This window comes from Echinops telfairi, unplaced genomic scaffold (genome assembly GCF_000313985.2).
Source record: "Echinops telfairi isolate 266 unplaced genomic scaffold, ASM31398v2 ScPeMD7_18;HRSCAF=68, whole genome shotgun sequence".
In the NCBI taxonomy this organism is placed as follows: Eukaryota; Metazoa; Chordata; class Mammalia; order Afrosoricida; family Tenrecidae; genus Echinops; species Echinops telfairi.
Window position 1 is genome coordinate 96,452,058 of NW_022103915.1, and position 16,254 is coordinate 96,468,311.

General features: G+C 41.2%; 1 pseudogene; it reads left to right on the forward strand.

Moving 5' to 3' along the window:
• Positions 1 to 467: 467 nt before the first annotated feature.
• Positions 468 to 1,094, forward strand: LOC101649647 (annotated as a pseudogene).
• The last annotated feature ends 15,160 nt before the right edge of the window (positions 1,095 to 16,254 follow it).

Genomic DNA, 16,254 nt, shown 5'->3' on the forward strand with positions numbered 1-16,254 from the left:
GTCGCCCATGGTAAACAGGATTCAGCACAATCTACAGACTAAGACAGACTAGGAAGAAGGACCTGAAAATATTTCTTTAAATAAAAAAAATTTTAAGCAAATCAAAAACTTACACATTGGACCTCTTTACTGTGTTATTTATTTGTTTGTTTATGTATAAGCAAAGGTGTCACTTTGAGGACTAAGATACACCTGACTCAAAGACTTGGTATTTCAATCATCTCGTGTGCATAAGAAAGCTGCATTGTAATACAGAACACTGAAAAAGCATGAATAGCTTTGAGTTATGTTGTTGGCAAAGAATATTGAATATACTGTGGACTGCCTGTATAAAAAAAACAGCTGTCTTGGAAGACATGCAGCTAGACAATTTCTTAAAAGCAAGGATGCTTCTGTTTCTGACTTTGGACTCTTAACAGGAGAAGGCATCAGGTTACCTGGACAGTATCACCCAAAACGGTATCTGACCAAATTATATAATTTATATCAACACTATAAATGACCAAATTAAGAAAGAAAAATTTAAGAGACCCTTATGTACTCTGCTTTCTCAGTTTGGCATGTGGTAGATCTTGTGGCTTTAAAGACTGTGAAGATGAGGACTGTGATATTTGAAGAACTGGGCCCATCCACGAATGCCTGAAGACAGCTACAAGGATTTCCATTGTATGGCAAATCCAGTCTATAAACACAGATTCTGATATAATATCTAAAACACATGGCGCGTTTGTCGACAAAGAAAAGGAAAAAACCCAAACTGGGACAGACGGCAACAGCCACAAACAAAACTTGGCAGGGACACCGAATTCAGCTAACACTCCAGGAAATTCAACTCCAAGTCCTCAGGTCCTGATTATCCTCCAAACTCTATTCTGTTCCTTACTAACTTACCAGAGGAAATTAATGAGATGATGCTATCCATGCTGTGCCATCAGGTTCCTGGTTTTAGGGAAGTCAGGTTGGTACCTGGAAGGCATGACATTGCTTTTGTTGAATTTGAAAACGATGGGAAGGCTGGAGCTGCCAGAGATGCTTTACAAGGATTTAAGATCACAGGATCCCATGCCATGAAGATCACCTATGCCAAGACATAATATCTGGGGTCATCTTCTTTAAAGGATGTGGCTTTATTTACAATGTGTGTTTGATAATTTTTAGTCAGGCCATTTTTATCATTGGAATCGGGGGGATAGTGAAATTAAAACTTTGTGGACCTAAATAATTAATCTTTTGTTAGCCTTAGTGAGTTGTGAAATATGAAGGCCTTAATTTTGTACAGCAAACTTTTATTTGTATTCCAAAAATAAAAAAACAAGAAAGCAAGGAGTGTAAGATTTTGTCTCACCCACTTCTGATCAGTCCTGAGAAGGACATCACAGTTGGGAAAATACAGGGTGAATGAAAAACAGAAAGGCTCTTAATGAGATGGATTGACCTAGATCTTGCAACAATGGGCTCAAACATTGTATTAGTCTGGGTACTTTGGAGAAACAAATCCACAGAAACTCATGTATAAGAGAGAGTTTTATATAAAGGTTAAGTGCACATCAAGAAAACATCCCAACCCAGTGCTGCCCAAGCCCACAAGTCCAACATTAACCCATATGTCCAACACCAATCCACAAAGTCCTCCTCCATCTCACAAAGCACACACTATGATGCCGACTGCAGGAGGAAAGCCGATTCAGTGAGCATGTAAGCATCTCAGCACTGGCAGGGGTCTCCACACGGCTGCTCCAGCACCCAGGGTTGTATCGAGGTCCATGTGACTTCTCCTTGGAGATGTCTTGCAGGAAGTCAGCCTTGCCAGTTGAATCAGGGAACTGCTAAGGCAGCTGCACTCTGGTCTGGTAGATTAGGTAAATGGGACTAGAATAGAAGTATTGTTCTCTTTTGTACTAAGTGAAACCCACAGTCAATTCCAACTCAGAGCAACCCTAGAATAGAGTAGAATTGTCCCCTATGGTTTCCAAAGTTGTAAATCTTTACGGAGGTAGCATGCCACATCTTTCTACTGCAAAGATGTTAATGGGTTAGAACCATCGACCTTTTGGTGAGCAGCCAAATGCTTAACCACTGCATCCCTAGGGTTTCTTTCCCTTTGTACAATAAATTGCATTTACCTGAGAGATGCCCATCTGTAATTACTGAGTAGACAATAAGAAGTGTAAGTCTAATGGAATAAAAAGGTAGTTATTCTAAAGAGATATAAAGACTTGCAATCAATTTAAGTACTAGATCTAATGAGATGACTTATGGCAGACTTAAGACCTTCCACAGAATCCGCATGTAAAGCCTGGGCATGGGCTATGTATGGGAGGGTGAAAGAGATTGAAGCAGAAAGATAGGAGAAATCCAGGAGAGTGTCCTATGATACAGACCACAGGAGACATACATATGTATTGTTATTGTTGTTAAGTGCCCTACACTTGGTTGCCACCATTGCAACCCTCTGTATACCAGACTGAAACAAGACCCCATCCTGCCCAATGCTCCCAATGGTTCTTATGTTTAAGCCTATTGTTGCAGCCAATGTGTCAACCCATCTTGCCAGTGATATTCCTCTTTGTCACTGCCCCTCTACCTTACCAAGCATGATGTCCTTTTCCAGGGACAGATCTCTCCTGATAAAGCCCAAAGTATATGAAATGAACTAGTGCCACACTGCTTACAAGGAGCATCCTGGCTGTGCCTCTTTCAAGACATATTTAATTGGTCTTTTGGTAGTCCGATGTACTTTCAATATTCCACAACAGCACCATAGGTCAAATGCGTCAATTCTTCTTCAGTCTGGCTTACCCATCGTCAAACTTTCACACGCGTAGGAGCCAATTGAAGTGCTATGGCTTGGGTCAGGGGCACTTTGCTCCTTGAAGTCATAGCCTTGCTATGCAATCCTTTAAAGAGTTTTGTGCAATGATTCACCCAATGAAATGCTTCATAAGATCTCTTGACTGCTGCTTTCATGGATATTGATTGTGGATCTAAGCAAGATGAAATCCATGACCATTTCAATCGTTACATCATTTACCATGATGTTACCTATTGGTCCATTTGTGAGAACTTTTCTTTTCTTTACCTTAAGTTGTAGTGTATACTGAAGGCTGCAATCCTTTATCTTCATCTGCAGGGGCTTCAAGTCCTTCTCATTTTCAGCAAGCAAAGTTGTGTCATCTGCATGTTGCAGAGTGTTAAAAAAAAAAAGCCCCCCAATTGTTCGGTTGTATGTAGGGTAGCTGTGAGTGAAACCAGCCTCAAAGGCAGCCAACAATACCATGAGTCAGCCTCCACCGGATTGCAGTAGAGGTAGTGACAATACCAGGAGTCAGCCTTCACCGAATTACAGTAAAGGTAGTGACACTGAGTGGAGAAGAATCAATGCCTTTTATTTATGATGTTGATGGGGACTATTAGAAGTGCCGTGGACTGTCAGATGAATAAACACATCTGTCTTGGAAGAAGTACAGGTAGGATGTCACTTAGAAGTAAGGGTGATGAGACTTTGCCTCAAGTGCTTTGGGCATGTTATCAGGAGCGATTGTGTCTCTGAGAAAGAGATCATGTGTGGCAAAATAGAGGGAAAATGAAAAAGAGGGAAACTTTCAACAAGCTGTGTTGACACAGAGACCACCACAATAACCTCAAACAACTCTTGTGGGAAAGTCGCAGGCCTTTGTTGTGATGAGTCAGAGTAGATTCCACAGCGTCCAACAAGACCACAAACAACTGTGAGATGAGTGTGATTACTATCTCTCATTTGTAAGCAAGCGTCCACCACCTAGCTGTCCATTAGATTGTGGTGGCTTGAGCGCTTCGCTTATTTTAAAAGCTATGCCACTAGAAACTTCCAATTTCAGCAGGGTCATCCATGAGTAACAAGTTTCAGTGGAGCTTCCAGACTGAGACAAACTAGGAAGAAAAGGAGATGCTATACTTATGAAAAGTAGCCATGGAAATCCTGTGGATTAAAACGGAACGTTGTTTTATGTAATGTGGGAAATGTACTCCCTAGGTTGGGAAGCACTCAAAATATGTAGTGGCTGCAACAATGGACTTGATGCAGCATACTATCTGTTGTTAAACTAGCACAGGACTGGGTAATGCCTATTGTATGTGGTACCACCAGGCGTCAAGCTGGCTCAACAACCACCACCAACAGGCAAGAGAAGCTAAGGCATTCAGACGTGAAACCACCTACTGTGGTGACAGATTTCTTCCACTGACCACTTTGTAGAAGCATATTTCTGAATAAGCAAACCCTATGGACACAATGATGACATCTTCTATTTATTTGCCCCTTTGTTCCAAGGACCTGAAATTCTGTGTCCATAAAGTGTTTAGGTAATCCTCACAATATCCTCAGGAAACAATGCTGGGGAAGAGCATTGGGGCGGGGGTCAAGGTTTTCTTTATAAAGAGAATAGAATCGAAGAGAAAGAAGTAAGGCAAGCAGCATCCATAGTGGTGAGCCGTGAGTCAGAAATTAGACTGAAAAATGGATATCAGTTTTTAATACTATATTCTGCAACCAAAAGACAGCACGTTGAGAAATGTGGGGGTTGATGTGGAACAAGAATAAGGAATAAAAGTATCTAAGAGGATCAGGGGGCCACAACCTTTCATATGACTCACCCCGAGACTTGAACCACCAGGGGAGGTCCAACAATGGGGGGACAATCTTATATTTTATTACATAAAGAAATAATTTAAAGTTAATGTGATATACAATGCCAACACTACCACAGACCTTTGATAACTGTTAGCTTCCCTCCATCCCCTCTCCTTTTTATCTCTATTTTCTTTATAAAAGTCAAAGATAGCAGGAGAAAGAGGGAACCAATCGCAATGACTGACTTAGGCCACCACCACCCAAGGGGATGAACAACAAAAACATGGGTGAAGGAAGACGGTGAACAGTGGAAGATATAAAAATAATAACAATTTATAATTTATCAAGGGCTCACGAGGATAGGAGAGTAGGAGGGTGCGGGAGGAAGGGAAAAAAGAGGAGTTGATACCAAGGGCTCAAGTAGAAAGAAAATGTTTTGAAATTGATGATGGTAACATACACACAACTGCGCTTGATACAATTGATGTATGGGGTGGTATAAGAGCTATAAGAGCCTCCAGTAAAATGATTGATAACAAAAAAAAAATCAAAGGTGGTCCTTTCCACTCTAATGTTACTGGACTACTTCAAGTAAATTGTGAGAGCCAATATTTTGAGTCCAAATTCTGTGTCAAAAAACACAATGAGACAAAGAGGAGGGGAAAAAATTAAAAGTTAAAAAAAACAACCACAATGAATCATGACAAAAGTGGCTATATTCCATAAATGTATGATTTGTTCAAATTAGAAAATGAAATACTAATGACTATTGTTTCTAAATTCCCATCCTTTAACTCTGTGAGAATCCTCTATGCCAGGTGTTCTCAACCTTCCTAAGGCCGGGACCCTTTAATATAGTTCCTCATGTTGTGGTGACCCCCAACCATAAAATTATTTTCGTTGCTACTTCATAACTGTCATTTTGCTACTGTTATGAATCATAATGTAAATATCTGATATACAGGATGTATTTTCATTGTTACAAATTGAACATAATTAAAGCATAGTGATTAATCACAAAAAAACAATGTGTCGGTATATATTGTGAAACATTTATTTCAAATGACAAATAAATGAAATTTTGTCTTGAAGCATGGTGTAGCATGGGTAACAGTCTTCACACCAGGTACTCATATGTGGGCGTATCTGCATGTGGGCGGACGGATAGAGGAGCGGTGTCTCAGTTGCTAAGACCATCGGAAATACGTGTTTTCAGATAGTTTTAGAGGACCCCTGTGAAAGGGTCAGTTGACCCCCAAAGGGGTGGTGACCCCCAGGTTGAGAACCACTGGTCTCAGCCTCCACAAAAGAGCCCTTGTGGGGTCGTGGGGGACACGCTGGACTGCTAGCCACAGGAAGAACATTTCAAGCCACCAGTTCCTCTGTGCGGAAAAGATGAGACTGCCTACTTCCACCAAGATTTACCACCTTAGAAAACCAAGTAGGGTTTCTAGGGTCAGAATTGACTAGACAGCAATAGGTGGGATTAGCCCTATAGTAACCATCACTCAAATTATTCAATAGTCTCCCCCACAACTATCCTGGAAACTTAGCTCCAATTCTTTGAAAGTATTTCTATCAGTACAACTCTAAGTAGTTTTTTAAAAAAACATTTTATGTGAGCTTACCAATTTCAGATTTACAGTGAATGGCAATTCAAGCAACAACTAAAGGGTTACCTAGTGATCTGTGATGGCCGATCAGCAGGTAGAAGGTGGCTTCACGATTGCATTGCTGATTTAAAGATCTGCTGGGTTAGGTGGCCTTGAGTTAGTTCCGAGTACATGAGCAACAAAATAAAACACAGCCCAGTCCTTCGCCACCTCAAGCCCAGTGCCATGTTTGAGCCCGCTGGTTCAGCGACCCAATCAATCTGTCGTCGAGGGCCCTCCTCTCGACCCCCTGATGTGGGCAAGGAATAAATGGTGGCCTGGCTCTTGGGACCATTGCCCTTAAGTTGGATTCAAAGCTGCCTCCAGAAACATGTTCCCAAGAGAAAGTTCTATTGATATTCTGAAAGCCACGTGGGAGAAACTAAAAAGAGCGGAGGGGTAACCAGAGGGCTGTGGCCTCTTCCTTTATCATGTGGATTTTGTCCCACGCTTTACTCTCTACAGACACCGTCAGGCCAAAACACGACCTAAAACAATATTCTCGCAAAATGTCAACATTTCATTAATTTCCAAATGTGCCTGGGAATTTGAAACTGCTTCTGAGATCCCGTTGTCTTATCAAATGAATGAATGAATGTATGGCAAGCTGAGTGGGTGCTTTGAAGCTCCCACTCACTGAATCTTGGCAGCTTCCTGAAAGATGCAGGGGAAACAGGAAGGGGGCCACTAGCCTGTTGGGTGCTTCTCTTGTTCTCCTTTGAGAGCTGACTTTGCCCTGCCGCTGAGTCAAAGACACCGGTGGGAGTAGTTTTCTCAGGCGGAATAAAGTGGGCGATGACCAGACTCTCCTTAACTGCTAGAGGAGCCTGGTAGGGCAAACTGCTGCTTCTGACTTCTGTTCTTTCTTCAAGGAGGGTTGCCCCCTCGGGATCAATTACCACGTGTGTTTGGAAAGGGTCCAGCTTGTAGAAGATGGCAAATCGAGTCTCCTATTTGCCTGAGGTGGCCCCTCTTCCTCTCTAGTACCAAACAGCATAAACAATCTAAAACCTTTCTTCTGGCTGCAAACCCAAACCCACTGTCCTTGAGTTGAATTCCAGCACATAGTGACTCCATAGGACAAAGTACAACTGTCTCCTTGGGGTTTCATGGGCTTCAGATCTTTTCAGAAGCAGACTGCCTTCGCTTTCTCCCGCTGGGCAGCTGATGGGTTCTGAATGCTGATCTTGCCATCGGGGGCTGTGTAAGGGTTCCTTGCTGGCTGGCCACATGAGAGCCAGAAAATCCAATAGCTGTTGGATGGGCCTGATTCCTCAATTGTAAGATGTGTCGATTCATCTTTGAATCAAATTTTTTGAACTCATCTCCAAATGACACCTTCCATAGCTATTTATATAGGGCTTCAAAGATACCCAACTTGGGATCTGAGGGATGCTGTTTGTAATGTAAAATAAATTGGCTCAGCGTCTAAAAGACCCACTTTGAAATCTCAGCTCTACTGTTTTCTAGCTGTGGGGATTTAGGTAAAACTCTTCACTTTTCTCAGTCTCAGTTTTCGCACCTGAAAAATGAGGGCTGTAATAGATGCTGGCAAGTTCATGTGCGGATGAGTGACAGTGACTGTGAAGACACACCCAGTTCTTGGCAAGGGCGCTAGTAGTCAATACATGATAGTTGTAATGACAATGATTATTATTGTTTTAAACACGTAATCTAGCACTGAGCTTGACAACTGGCTAAAATCCGGAAAACATTAACACCCTTGGTCTTCTCTTTCTTCCAAGTTGCACTTGAAAACTTCAGGATCTTAAAGTGCCTGGAGTTACAACTATCAACTTTAAATTTTCTTTGTTTTTATGTAAAAATATCTGTCATCTGAAAATGGTGCCTTTTTTCCCTTTCAGACCCTTATAACTGCTTTTTTTCTTGCTTTACCATTTGCACAGATGCAGTGATTCCAGCCATTTCTGTATTTTTCCTGATTTTAAAGGACAACACTACCAATATTTTGATATCAAGTATTATGCATCCTATAGGTCTTTCACTAACTACTCTTCATTTCTAATTAGCTACAAACTTTTTTCATGAATGGTTGCTGCATTCTGGAAAACATCCAACTTGGTCATCATCCATTATATTTTGTAATATACTGCTAGATTCCAATTGCTAACATTTTCATTTAGCATTTTTGTAACTATACTCAGTAAAACTGATGTGTATTTTCTCAGCTGTTCTGGGCTTGTTTAGGCCTTAAGATTTGCTTTGAAAAATGAGTTGTGAGAATACTCCATTTTTATTAACTGAAATATTGGAATTACCTGTTACTAAGTAAAACTCACCTCTAAAACTTTGGGGGGGCTAATGTTTTCCTTGTAGGAAGATTATAAATGATTGGCTGAAGCCCTTAAATAATGAAAACATCATTCAAATATTTCTTATATAATCAGCTCAGGTAACATCTTTTTTCCTTAAAATATGTCTATTTCAACTACTTCTTCTAATGTTTGACATGTAGGTCTTCAAAACATTATCTTTTCATAAGTAAAGAAGATGTGTGTATATTTTCTTTTTAATTGTATTTCTTTTTTCTTTTTACTTTCAACACTTCTGTCAAAATAATGTCATTTTATTAAGCCTTTTCAATGATAGAACTTTTGTCCTTGGCACTAGCAGGAACACATTTGCTCGTTGCTGTTTCAGCACCAAGAATTATACCTGGGAGGTTGTGAGAGAGCGATGTCTAAAGACCAAGATTAATATTACTAACCAGAGAAACAAAACCAGACTCATTGTGGCAGTCCATTCTGACCCATGATAACCCATAGAGCAGAGAAACCCCGGTGGGTTTCTGAGCCCATAATTCTTTATGGGAATAGAAACCCTATCTGTCTCCCAAGGAGTGTTGGTGGTTTGGAAATGCTGACCTTCCAGTGAGTAGCTCAATTCACAACCACTATATCACCAGGGTTCCGCTGGTCCTAATACCAGAAACAATAATTATCATATACATGTTCAATGAGGAAAATAAGTAAACAGTTACTTAAGAGAGAATGTATCCTTCGGTTGTTTACATCAATATTCACTACTAGCTTAAATAGCAATCTAGATCTTGAAAGATTTTAAAATCTGAATACTTCTTTATGAAGTCTATCAGTTATAGTGAAGGTGGTTTTGTTTGAAAGAGAACTAGGCCCTGGCATTAGAAAGTTAAATGAGCTCATAACTCATGCATTGGCTAATTTTCCTTCACTGTCATGGACATTAGTCAATATTTGATCTTATGACATATGGTACTGGTTGAGCACTCTGTTCATTTTCTAAATGGATGTTGCTGATGTGCTGGAAATAAAAGACAGCAGAAATGCAGAAATGAAGAGGAAATGTTGAAAGGACAATAACCTTTGCTCATGTTGCTTAATGCAGGACTTCAGTTACGGGGTTGTGAAATGAAGAAGTGTGAGCCATTCTTTTCAGAAACAACTCTCTAATGATCAACAATTCCAAGACCTGTGTGTAGGCTCTGAAACCAACTGGATAAGGAGGGATGAAAGAGCTCTGGGGCACTTAGCCTTCTAAACACTTAATCCCTGGGCTTAGTAGATTTTTGGTGTTAGGTGAGTCTTTGCAAAATCACACTCAGAGTTAAAGATGATCCTGATAACCCAAGGTAGTGAGCATGAGTCCACCATAGATGAACATACAGAGCTGCCTAGCACTGGTGGAAACACTCGAATTCTTCAAATCTTAGTGTGTGCTTCTATAGAGCAAAAGGCAGATGGAATGGCATTAGGCTCACTCGCTATATTAGTCCTATGGAGGCCTGGTACTGCAGTGCCTAAGACCTTGGCTGCTAGCTGAAAGGTCAAATGTCCAAACCCATCCATGGTAGAAAGTTGAAGAAGTCTGCATCCATAAGCTGTATAGCGTGTGAAACCCTAGACTACAGGGCCTATAGAATCACTATGAAGTGGAATCAGCTAGATGACAATGGTTTATATCACTAGTACAGAAAGTTCAGGTCTCTGCCTCAGGTGTTAGCCACAATCTGAACTATAATAATAGAACTCATATCCTCAGCTGCTATGAGAAGAGAATCAAAGACAAATTGCTTGTCTTGTATGTAATCAACTAGCCAATTAATTTTTCTTACATTGAAATCTGGGAGGTAAACGAGGTATAATAAAAATGTCTACCTTTTATATCTGAAACTACTTAGGGATAGTTTCAAATATTAAAGCTTAATGTTCACATAGGAGCATGTAGCTTTCCTGAAGATGCTCCCATTTTTCTTTGAGGAAATATGATGACTACAATTCCTTCATGAAACAATGGGTTCCACATTTCTACAAACCTACAGGTTGGGGGGTCAAGCCCAACCAGTGGCACCACAAAACAAAGTTCAGGCAATCTGCTTCCATCATGATTACAAACACGCAAACAAATAAACAAGCATAAATCTCACCACCATTAAGTCAGTCCTGACTCAGTGCCACCCTACAGAAAACCCTCTGGAACACGTGGGCACACGTAAAGCCAACCTGACTCCGGGCCAAAGGGTTCACGAGTGACTAGAATTCCCCTATCATGTCAACGAGTTCCCTCTGATCTTCGAACTCAGCAAAGCAAATAATCAACACTGAGAGCAAAAATTCTCATTTCTAGCCTCAAATCTATAGCCCCAGAGAAGCATGAGCCAGGTTGCAAATAGACATCTATGCCTACAGATCTTCACACTATGACTGAACAAGGGATACAGGTAACCTGACACTAGGTTGTATCATTATGACCAACGATGGAAGGACAGCACTGAAATATACAATAGTACTTGAGAGCAAAGTTATTACTTTCTTCTCAGTATGTATCATAAGAAAATACCCCAAGCCTGCAGTTAATTGTCAGATACTAAAATAATGACTTAAAATGCCAGAAAACTGCAAATAAATGAAGGATGAAACTCCTAAAGGAGTTAGTGCTGTAACCAAGCTAGACTGGTGTAGAGTGGTCTAAAGTGAAGGTAAGACATGAAGAATGAGCTCCACGGCTTTGGGAGTTCTGGGGTGATGATACATGCAGAAGACCATTTAAAAGATTGAAGGGGAGAAAGACACCACATACAGGCCCATGTGTGCTTGCAAACACACACCCTGAGCACCAGCAGTTCAGCAAGTCAGCAAAGTCTGCACCTGCACGTGAGCCCTTTCCTGCTCCGCTTCCACACCTTCCAGCAACTCAGACTCCTTCGTCCGCCCTTCCTGCACAGGTCCCAGCCAGCAGCTCCCCTGCTCTGACTTTCACACCCATGTCATTACTGTGCAGCACGTGTTGACACCTGCCAGACCTACAAAAATGTCAACAGCCATGCCTCAAGGTTAGGGGTCAAGGAAGTCCTGACTGAAATAGCTTGCTTTCCTGGTCCAACTTGATTTAAAGGACTCACATCTGAAAACTTGAAACGCTTTCCCCTATAGCTTTTGAATATACCCAAACAAGTTACTTCTGAACACCTCATTTCTGAACTCGGGTCATGCAGAGCATCCATCAACTAAAATTAAACTTGGTGTGCACTGCACTGGCCCTCGGATGGCCAGGGCAGCAAGTAGCCCTACAGCTCTTGTGTGTATAAGAAGGAGAACGAAAGTGAATCAAACCCTGGCGAAACTGATCTTGTCATTGAATGAGCCTGATTTGAGACTCTACAGCATCAGTTGCCACTGAAAGGATTTCTGGTCATCCTACCCCATTGGTTTAACACTTTTTGAGTTCTACAGGTTTTTAAACCTGAAAACTCATTTCTGTCTAGTTGATTCCAACCCATGGAACAGAGTGACCTCCTCAAATGGGACTTGCTTAGCTGTCATCTGTAAGGAAGCAGATTGGCAGGCCTTTCTCACACGAGGTTAGCAGCAGTTCACAAACCACTTGTGCCATTCAGGGGCCTTTCAACCTTAAATAGACCCATAAAATAACACTTTGCTCTAGGGCAGTGGTTCTCAAACTTCTTAATGCCGTGACCCTTTCATACAGTTCGTCATGTTGTGGTGACCCCCCCCCACCAACCATCAAATTATTTTCATTGCTATTTCATCACTGTAATATTGCCACTGTTATGAATCAGGCGACCCTTGTAAAAGAGCCATTTGACCCCCAAAGGGGTTGTGACCCATGTTGAGAACCGCTGCCCTAGGAGAAGTCAGACCTATGACTTCATTTGACTTTCAATATTTAATTAAGACCTAGAAAAGTCTGATACTGAAATAGGGAAGTCAAAAAGCAAATTACTCAACTTTGTGTTTTGTTCTTTGAGGTTTTTCTGTCTCTCTAATTGTGGCCAAAATCATGCCACCACTCTTTGAAACTCTGGGTGCATTGCTTAACTGTGTTGAGATAATGCATTCCTCTTTCAAAAGGAAGATTTCAATCTCTAGCCTTCAGAGGTCACAAAATCATACACCTAGAAAGTGACATTCTACCATATTGTGTTATATCAATTCTATTATACAAACTGGATTATAGTTTTTCTTGGAAGAAGTACAGCCAAAATGCTGCTTGGATTGTGAGACTCCATCCTACGTACTTAGGACATGTTGTCAGGAGAGACCAGTCCCTAGAGGTGCGCATCATGCTTGGTAACGCAGAGGGTCAACAGAAAAGAGGAAGACCCTGAACAAGATGGATTTGGACAGTGGGTACAGCAATGACCTCAAACATGACCATGATTGTGAAGATGGCAGAGGACTGGGCAATGCTTTGTTCTATTACATGTAGAGTCAGGTCCCATTTGAGGGCACTAACAACAGGGACCTTAATCTTTGAATCGCATATACTACAAAGAACCCAGGGACCATCTCAGTACCATAGAAAGAGAAGAATACAGTGAAAGGCAAGTGGTTATAATTACGGCATAAGGAATGAATGCAAATTGAAGAAGGAATCTTTATAAAATATGTGAACTAAAAATTTCAGTCTTACAAGTAATAAATTAATATATTATAATAAATATAACACATATGAAACATCTCAACATGGTCAATACACATAGTCTCAGGCATCCTCAGAGCCAAATTCCAGCACAAATTTACAAGACCTATGGCCTTAGGAAGAAGGTTTACTTTGTGGCCCAGTTTCTTCACCTATCAAATAGGAGCAAAAATAGCATATCATACATATTCCACCAACAGAGTTGTGATTATTTTAAAATATCAAACTACCTTGTGATATCACCTTAGAATATATCTAAGAATAAAATGTATTGCTTTTCTAAAAGTATCTGGAATATAGCCATGGTAGGATAGAGAGAGAGCAAATTGGTCCCAATATGCATGCATTACTTCACTCATCCTTTACTGAATAACTCCACCCAACATTTGGTGTCGCGGTGGGTTAAACATTGAACTCCTAACTGACAGGTCAGTGGTTCAAACCCACCAGCGGTTCCATAGGAGAAAGAGGTGGCAGTCTACTTCTACAAAGACCCATAACTTTAGAAACCCTCCAGGGCAGTTTGACTCTATCCTGTATGGTCACCATGACTTGGATAAACTCAACAACAGTGAATTTGGAGGGATTATGCAATAGAAATCATTCTACATTTTGAGGGCTCACTTTTTGTTGAAGGCGTTAGATGTGTGTTAGACAGGGTTCTCTAGAAAGACAAAACCAGATTGCTAATAATTTTATATATATATTTATACAGATTGATAGATATATAACACAAGAAATAAACAGTTAAATTATAAAGCAGTACAAATGGCTCAGTGCAACTCACTCACGCGAGACAGTTGTGAGACACTGGCAGTCCTTCAAGTCTTGAGGGCTGCCAAGTAGTGCTCTGTAGAGCAATTCAGGCTATCTGGGCACAGGCAGCAAACAGCAAGGCAAGTCACCAACAGGCAGCCAGATGACAGGGTCTGACAATCCCCACACAATTCCAATTGTGTGGCAAGGTAGGTCTTAAAGGATCCTCAAATTACAATGACACAGTCCACAGGTTAGGTGTCCCACAGGTAGTGTAGCTTTCAAATTGAGGCACAGAACAACCAAGGCAGCTGTACACTGGTCTGATGATCAAAGAGCAAGAGACAAGAAAGGCAAGGCTCACCAAGCCATTTATCTCTCCGCCCTTGAATTAATTCCACATGTGTTTATCAGACAGGTTGGCACAATAAACTAACAACCTCAGATGTATATACAGATAATACCATTGCAATGTGTTAAATGTCAGAAAATAGAGTCCGGGTGGCTTCTCAAAAGAGCAGTTTACCTTGAGTGAGAACACAAATTGGCCAGTGTTATGACCAGTCCCTGGAAAAGAACATCATGCTTGTTAAAATTGACTAGACCAGAGGATGTACATTGCTACAGATAGCAACTGGAAACACAGGGAATCCAGGGCAGATGACTCCTTCAGGACCAGTGGTGAGAGGAGCGAGGCCTGGAGGCATGAAGGGAATGTGGGGTAGAAGGGGGGAACCGATTACAAGAATCTATGCATAGCCTCCTCCCTGGGGGATGGACAGCAGAGAAGAGGACGGTGGGGGAGGGGGGGGGCACGGGAGACATAGGACAGTGTAACGTATGACAAAACAACAATGATTTGTGAATTATGGAGGGTTCACGAGGGAGGGGGGAGTGGGGAGGGAGGGGGGAAATGGGCAGCTGATATTAGGGGCTAGAGTAAAAGGCAAATGTTTTGAGAATGATGAGGGCAGCGAACGTACATATGTGCTTGACACAATGGATATATGTATGGATTGTGATAAGAATTGTACGAGCCCCCAATAAAATAATGTTTTAAAAAATAGAGAGGCGTCCTGAAAGAGGAAGATTCCTGACAATGTGGATGACATTAATGCAAGTTGAAGACAAAAGTGTTCTTCAGAAAATATTTAAACTAAATATATCAGCTCCACAAGTTTAACATATTCTAATAATTATAACACATCTAAAGCAATTCAACATGGTTAACACACATAATCTCACACAATCTCAGAGTGGCTGAAACCATGGGAGCAAACATAACAGCCATCACTTTGCTCTGGAGCAGGACTGGGCAGTGTGTTGTCCTCTTGTACATGGGCCGCTACCACTCAACAGCACTTAAATACAACAGGCAGCATGGAGAGTGCCAAATCCGAAAGAGTAATGGTGAGAGCAGCATAGAGACTGGCAGAATTTTAATGTTTGTAAGCCTAGGATTGTGTTCATAACTGGTACACTGTAGGTGCTTTATAATGCGTGTGATTGAACCGCAGATGTAATGGAAAGTTGTTCCAGAGTAAGAGGAGGGATCAAAGAAACAGAGAAACTTGATGAATAGAAATGTGCAAGAAGAGGAGCAAGGTAGACCTGCCCTCCGATGGCCATCCTGTGATGCGTGGAAGAAGCACTGGACGCGGAATCCAGAGATGTGCTTGTGGTCCTCACTTAAGGACCAGCTGCTCGTCTGCTCGGGAGTAAGTCGCCTCCCTATCTCTCAATTCTAGTTTCCCCTTCTTTCAAACAAGGCAACTGGAGGTGTTGAGTTATATGCCTTCTTTCAGCTTTGTATGGTTTATAAAACACTTGTTAACTCCCCGCTCAGCGCCGGGCCCTAGACGAGCCTCTGGGAAACCAGAGATGAAAATGACATTATGTTGACCATTCTCTAATCAAGGGCTCTGGTGGTGCAACAGCTAAGCACCCTGCTGCTAACCCAAAGGTTGCCATTGGAACCCACGCAGAGGCTCTACAGGGCAAAGACCTGGCAATTGGCTCCTGTAAATATTACAACCTAGGCAAAGAAGTAAATCTCTTTCCATTTGCAGATGATATGATTCTATACATAGAAAACTTCAAAGGCTTGACAAAAAAATGTTGGAAATAATCAAAAGATTCAATGTGACTAAATATAAGATCAACATACAAAAATACAGTGGATTCTTGCATACTAATAAACAGAGCTCTGGAAAGGAAATCAAGAAAGCAATACCATTTACAATACAATAAAGATGAAAATTTAGGAATAAACGCAGCCAGAGAAACAAAAGATTTGTA